The sequence below is a fragment of the Sinocyclocheilus rhinocerous genome, unplaced genomic scaffold (genome assembly GCF_001515625.1).
Source record: "Sinocyclocheilus rhinocerous isolate Xijiao unplaced genomic scaffold, SAMN03320098_v1.1 scaffold62, whole genome shotgun sequence".
Taxonomy (NCBI): Eukaryota; Metazoa; Chordata; class Actinopteri; order Cypriniformes; family Cyprinidae; genus Sinocyclocheilus; species Sinocyclocheilus rhinocerous.
This window is the reverse complement of record NW_015656585.1, coordinates 513,257-520,627: the sequence shown is the minus strand read 5'-3', so window position 1 is coordinate 520,627 and position 7,371 is coordinate 513,257. Positions and strand designations below refer to the sequence as shown.

At 40.1% G+C, this 7,371-nt stretch overlaps 1 pseudogene; it reads left to right on the top strand.

Moving 5' to 3' along the window:
* Positions 1-209: 209 nt before the first annotated feature.
* The window catches only part of LOC107720197 (ADAMTS-like protein 2), a 30,740-nt pseudogene continuing 23,578 nt past the window's right edge, over positions 210-7,371 (top strand).

The following is a 7,371-nucleotide window of genomic DNA, read 5'->3' as shown; positions in this document are numbered from 1 at the left end:
GGGAAACACAAGAGAGGATGATCTGGCATAGACAAAGTGTGTGTGTGGAGGGTGAATGGACCGATGTGATGAGGAGGGGTACGGTGGGGGCTTCTCTGTGGGAAATGGCAACTTCCTCCCTGTCTGTCTGCGAGCTGAGACCAGTAGACAGCAGCTTGGCTGAGTCTGTGGCACTGTGGCTCCGCTCCACCACACAGCAGCGGCAGCCCATGAGCTTGGCACCAGCCGGGAAAGTGTTTTCACGTAGGCGTTCCCAAACGCTGCCACTCTCTTCCTGCTGGGACTGAAGGAAAGAAAGCGGGAGGGAGGAGGAGAGGAAGGGAGGAAGGGGGAGAGGAGGGATGCAGGAGCACACCTTACCCTCTTTACAAGGCACATCCTCAGAACACACCATTAGAAACCACCACTGCACCAGCACCACCCACACTGTCCAAGCAGCACTCAGCTCCAACACTGCCCCTGGACTGCAGGTAAGGGCAAATATTTACTGTGTGACTGACTCTGTGTGTGTGTGTGTCCATTTTGCTGAATCGTGCTGAATGTTTTGGGAAAGAGCATGGGAAGCCAAGCAGACTAGACACTTGTTCCACAAACTCAAACAAACAGTGCTAACAGCTCTGCTGATGCAAAGAACTGGATGAAAGAGAAATAAAGTGACAGTAATGGTCATCCAGGGAAAATCATGTGATAGTACTGTGGCACTGTATTTTTTTCTTTTTGGGTCCAGCTGCAGAGAACAGCTGAGACTTACTTTAAGTCCAAAGTAGACAATGTTCTTGGTACGCTTTGTGAATGATCAATTCTGTAATAAATACATGGAAATGGGGCTTTTGCAGTGAGGTCACGCTGTTTGTTATTGAGAAGTCAATGTAAGATGATATATTTAGCTCTGTTAAGTCATGTTTTGAAATGTCCAATTGAAAAACCCCTAGAAAATGAATGTGTGGTTTTGACAATGTGTCAAGAGGTAAATTAATCTGATATTAATCGTGAAAATAGCTACTTACATAAATAAATCATCATGAATGATAAATTGATGAGGAGAACCACAAGAAATCAGTGAGCAGCTTATGTGTAGACAGGAGCCAAGCAACTAAATGAGGAAGATAGAGCCACTATAAAGTAAAGAGCTCCAGGACAAAATTCTATTTCAACTACTTCTTACTTTGTGATCATGAATGTACTTGGCTGTTCGGCATATAAATAGAATCCATGATCATAAACAACTGTCAAAATGATTTTATAATTTGTCATATAGTCTCCAAAAGCTTCAAAAAATGATTGTTCATTACAATGTACAAAACAATCTGCCTAGCAACAAGATGAACACTCTAAAAATATTACAGTCATATAAACACTGGAGTCTTCCAAAGTCATTTTCACTGGAGTTGATAACTGAGACAAAAGATGAAACCATCTGCGTTTGTATGAAACCATAAAGAGTGAGTCTGTGGTGTGAGACCACAGCCATGAAAGTTACCCAGAAGAGTGGAATAATATACACTATTGCCATGGATGATGTGAATATTAGGAAATATTTGACTGCTAATTGCTGCGATTAACCAATCAGAATCAAGTATTCCAGACAGGCGTGTAATCCAGAGAGCAACTAAGGCTTCTGGTGTCAGCTACTTCCGGTTATTTTAGTTCATTATGCACTTGATGCAATTTCAGTTTCTGAGTGAAAATGGATTCAAAGTAAATTCCGCACCAATTTTTTTCAGTATTTGTTCAGTAAATGTATTGCTTTAATCATAAACACATAGGTTTGTAGTGCGAATAGTTTTACAGTTTACTCTTATTCACCTACAATAAATACTAATAAATCAGAAGTCTATCACACACTCACAGGAAATGCTTTTTTACACATTAAAAAGTGAGTCACAAAAATGGATAAATAGGTAAAGGATCAAATCCATAGATTGAAATTCTTTTGACATAAATGTAAATTTGATGGTTTTATCTGCTCTCGATGTTTCAGTTTCATCTGTATAAATCTGTGTCATGACACTTGTTGCTGGTCTCTCAACACTTGCATGCTTGACCTCGTCTTAACTGTCCTCCTGCTGTGGGTTTGTACCCTTCACCTGTTTGATAGAAAGCTGCAACAGTGATTTTGAGACATGAGAAGTCTGCTGAGAACTGAGGAATCCTTGCGTCTGGTCCCTGTGACCAGAAGCTCTTCCAGAGAAAGATGAGTCTGCTTCCAGCTCATAGACAGGGCTTGCCTCCCCAAATGGGGAACGACCCTGCTGTCTGTCTGCTGCCAGGGAAAGAAAAACACCCCTCTTCCCTTGAGCGGAGGCCCCAGGGGAGGGGGAAGGGGGTTAGCCTGTGTTTACTCTCTTTCGTAGCCTGGGAAGCTCAGAAGAGGAAGGTCTGTCTCGGCCGTCGCAGCCTCGCTCCGTGGTCTGTGGGAGACGAGTGTTTGGCGAGCTGTCGCTGCTCCAGCTGTGTCTGGGGTGGATAATGAACTCCAGGTGCTCCAGTGGGTAGTTTAAGACACCTGTCACCAATATTTAGTGCCAGGAAAAGCCAGACTGCAAACAGAGTGAGACGATCCGTTTGCTTACTTTAAGGAGCCTATACCTAATTGGAGGTGCAGGTCTGATGAGGAGACATGAGATGGAGGAGAACTGGAGAACTTCGTGTGATTTGGTGATTTTTTTTTATGGTGGTGTTGCCTTATATCTGAATGCAGCTATGTGTGTGTAAGTAGTTGCGTCACTGGTCACTTGAATACAAGCTTAGAGAATCTCATACTTTCTTTCACTGTATTTCATGTGTTCCTGCCAACAAAACTGTCAAGCCCATGCAAACTGAGAGGGCACATGCCCCTAATATTTTTAAGCCAAGTGTATTTTCAGTGCAAAAAATAAGGTTCTTTATAACAGAAAAAGGTTCTAAGGTTCTTTTAAGAACCGTTCAATAAAAGGTTCTTTAGAGAACCAAAAATGTTGCTTTACCGTCCATGGAACCTTTTCATTCCACAAAAGGTTCTTTACAGTGGAAAAAGGTTCTTTAGGTTACTAAAAATGTTCTTCACGCTAAGAAAAAAAAGCTTCTTTTAAGAACTGTGAAAACACTGAAAGGTTCTTTGGAGAACCAAAACTGGCTCTTCTATGGCATCGCTGTGAAAACCCCTTTTTGGAACCTTTATTTTTAAAGGTGTCCTATTATGCTTTTCACTAGAGTGCACTAGAGAAGGCATTATCACTATGTCTGAGACACGCTAGCTTTCCCAAGGCAGACAGACTTAGAGTGGTTACAATCATCCGGGTTTAAATCGCGCTCAAATTGATTTGATATTGATGCAATATTTACACTGGCTATGGTAAGGGGCATGACATTTCCCGACCAGACACAGAGTGGTGCCAATCACAACACACACTGGCCCAGCTAACCAATCACAGCACATTTCGTATTTCAGAAGGTGGGCCTTCATTTGATACAGGAACTATTCGAGCCGTTCATGCCAGCCTGGGGAGAGAGGTGTTGTAATAATGTAAAATATGTGAAAAATAATGTGTTTTTCGAACAACCTAGTATGAGAGTCTGTTCTAGTACACCCCCAAAACAAAATCAAGACTTTGTAAAAGAGCATAATAGGACCCCTTTAAGAGTGTTCTATGGAATAGTCTACACTCACTGTCATCCATTCAAAGATATCCTTAGAAGATATAGCAGACTTGAACTGAAGCTCCTTTGTGCTCAGATCTGTAAAAAAATAATTAAACCTTTCGAGAGATGATTCCGTTTCTTTTCTCCAAACATTCATTCCCTGCAGGATGAGGATCTGGTCAAGGGCCCAGTATGTGGAGAGCAGTCTGGTGCTGCTTGGTCTTGTAACGCTAGCTCTGTCTCTGGGCAATCTCTCAAGTAGAGGACAGGTTTGTAATATTCTCACAAGTTTTTTTGTAATAAATCAAAACCCACGTCTCACTAGATTTATGTTAAAAACAAGAAAAAATGTTTTTTGCTGTGTACAGTGGGTACGGAAAGTATTCAGACCCCCTTAAATTTTTCACTCTTTGTTATATTGCAGCCATTTGCTAAAATCATTTAAGTTAATTTTTTTTCCTCATTAATGTACACACAGCACCATGTGTCTTGCACTGAGGAGAGGCTTCCGTTGGGCCACTCTGCCATAAAGCCCCGACTGGTGGAGGGCTGCAGTGATGGTTGACTTTCTACAACTTTCTCCCATCTCCCGATTGCATCTCTGGAGCTCAGCCACAGTGATTTTTGGGTTCTTCTTTACCTCTCTCACCAAGGCTCTTCTCCCCTGATAGCTCAGTTTGGCCGGACGGCCAGCTTTAGGAAGGGTTCTGGTCGTCCCAAATGTCTTCCATTTAAGGATTATGGAGGTCACTGTGCTCTTAGGAACCTTAAGTGCAGCAGAAATTTTTTTGTAACCTTGGCCAGATCTGTGCCTTGCCACAATTCTGTCTCTGAGCTCTTCAGGCAGTTCCTTTTGACCTCATGATTCTCATTTGCTCTGACATGCACTGTGAGCTGTAAGGTCTTATATAGACAGGTGTGTGGCTTTCCTAATCAAGTCAATATGGGGTGCTGTGTGTACATTAATGAGGAAAAAAAATTAACTTAAATGATTTTAGCAAATGGCTGCAATATAACAAAGAGTGAAAAATTTAAGGGGGTCTGAATACTTTCCGTACCCACTGTATATTGTAATACTCTATTTCAAAGATAAAAAATATAAGAAATGTTATAGCTTGCTCTTAGCATAGATGTCGATCTCCAATGGTAATTTTCTAAAATGAACTCTTTATTTGCCAAAGGAAGAGGGTGTTGCCTCTAACAGTCTAGAGGACGGGCTGGAGGTGATCACATACTGGTGGGGAGAATGGACAAAATGGACTGCCTGCACTCGTACCTGTGGAGGAGGCGTCATGTCACAGGAAAGACACTGTCTACAGCAAAGGTCAGCGGCTGTCACACAAAACATCAGCTTCACATATTACATTTTATAACAATCTGTTACTGTTTATAATGTCGGTAAGATTTTCTGCAAGATAAATTCTATGCGAAGAATGTTTGCACAAGGTTTCCCTGACACCACCCCACCTGCAAAATACAGCAAATAGTTAGCTTGCAACCCAGTTCCACCACATAAGAAAAAAGTCATGTTTTAGTAAATCATAACTGAGATATAAAAAGGTGAAATTATGACATACTAAGTCAAACTGATAAGAAAAAAAGTCAAATTTATGACATACTAAATCAATTATGAGATAAAAGTGTCATAATTATTAGAACATGAGACGAGTCATTTTTGTGACATGCTGTACAAAGACATAATTATGTGATAAAAAGTCATAATTGTATAAAAGTCGAAATTATGACATACTAAGTCATGATAAGATAAAACGTCATAATTATAAAAAGTTTAAATTATAGGATAAAAAGCATTAGGACATACTAAATCATAATTATGATGTAAAATGTCAAATTTATGACATACTAAATCATAATTGTGAGATACTAAGCAATAATTATGACAAAAATGTTACTTATGTCCTACTTGTATCCAACTTTTTGTTTCCATTTTGACGTATTATCTCAGAATTTCAACTTTTTATGTCATAATTATGATTTATCCCAGCATGATTTTTTTGGGGCATCCATAAGTTAGCCTACTCAAATTCAATGTTTTTGTTCCACTTTTTGTTTTAGTTTTCTTCCTTGAACCATTTCTAATCCTTAATCTTAAATCATGTCATTTTTTTATTAAGCACTGGGAAAAACTTTGTGAGTGTAATAAATGTCCTGTTGTATTCAACTGCTACTAAACTGAAACAATTTCTTTCAAAGAAAGAAAACAACAACCGGTAAAGACAACATGACATGCACAGGCAATGCAAAGAAGTATCATCTCTGCAATGCAAAGGTCAGCTCAAAGTATCCGTCTTTCCTTTCCTCTCTCACACACATTCACAGTGCATGTCTAACAGAAATACATCCCAGATGCCTGACTTGACAGCGAGCCTCACGTTCCACTTCCACCTGAGGCTTACCATTAATTCATGCATAATTAGCTTTTTTTTTTGCCAGTTTTAATGTCTGTTGCAACCAAATAGACTGTAAAGCGAGATTCAGCTGCATGCAATTGACTCTCTTTCTGTGAATTACAGGAATGTCCTTCTACAGGAAGGAGCTTCAGAGAAGAGCAGTGCTGGTCATTCAACTCTCAGGTTTACAATGGAAAAAATTACCACTGGAAACCTCTCTATCCTGGTATTAACCGTTTTATTTAATGAAGCTGTGCTCTGAAGGTATCATTTACGTTAAAACAATGAACTCTGTTTATATTCCTGTAGATGACTACGTTCATATCTCCAGTAATCCATGTGACTTGCACTGCACCACCTCTGATGGTCAAAGACAGTTGATGGTACCTGCACGTGATGGGACATCTTGCAAGTACAGCAACTACAGGGGCGTGTGTGTCAATGGGAGATGTGAAGTAAGTGGCTTATATTGCTGTACGATTTATCCTTATATTACTTTTCTCAGGCATGTGATCTTAACTTATAAGCTGATGTGTACCTTTGCAGCCCATTGGATGTGATGGTGTCCTCTTCTCCCCCAACACTCTGGATAAGTGTGGCGTGTGTCAGGGAGATGGGAGCAGCTGCAGTCGCATTACTGGGAACTTTCGCCGCGGGGCTTCTAGTCTAGGTAATGCCAGTTCAGTGTTTGGTTGAATGGCATTCATATTCAATGGTTCTGTGTAAATTCATCAATTAAGTGAACTCTTTCTTCGAAGGCTATTCTTTCATAACTCAAATCCCAGAAGGATCATGGGACATCCAGATTATAGAGAGGAAGAAGTCTGCAGATATCCTGGGTGAGCAAACCTTTGAATGGCTTGCACGTTCAGCGGTGTGTAAGACTTTCAGAGCATGACGATACTTATACTTCATCTGCAATATCAAGCTTTTTCCATGACAAGGGAGACAAACCTGCAGTGGTGGAAAGAGTACTGAAAAAATATACTCAAGTAAAAGTACCATTACCTTCCAAAAAATGTAGTGCGAGTAGAGTAAAAGTACTTGTCCAAAAAAACTACTTGAGTAAGAGTAAAATAGTAGCCTATTTAAAAGTACTCATGAGTATTGAGTAGTGAGTACTGAGCTGTGGATGCTACCCCCTCATAATAAACGCTGTACACCGCAATTGATACATTATAAAAATGTTGTACATTCTGTAATTCACATTATCTTGTTTGTCATAAAGAATGAAGAATATCTATCATCCAGCAGTTTTAATGTTGACTGCCAACTCTTTAAAATACATAAAAACAGCACAGAAACAGTATTCAGTTGAAGAAAAGATGAAAGTTATTCT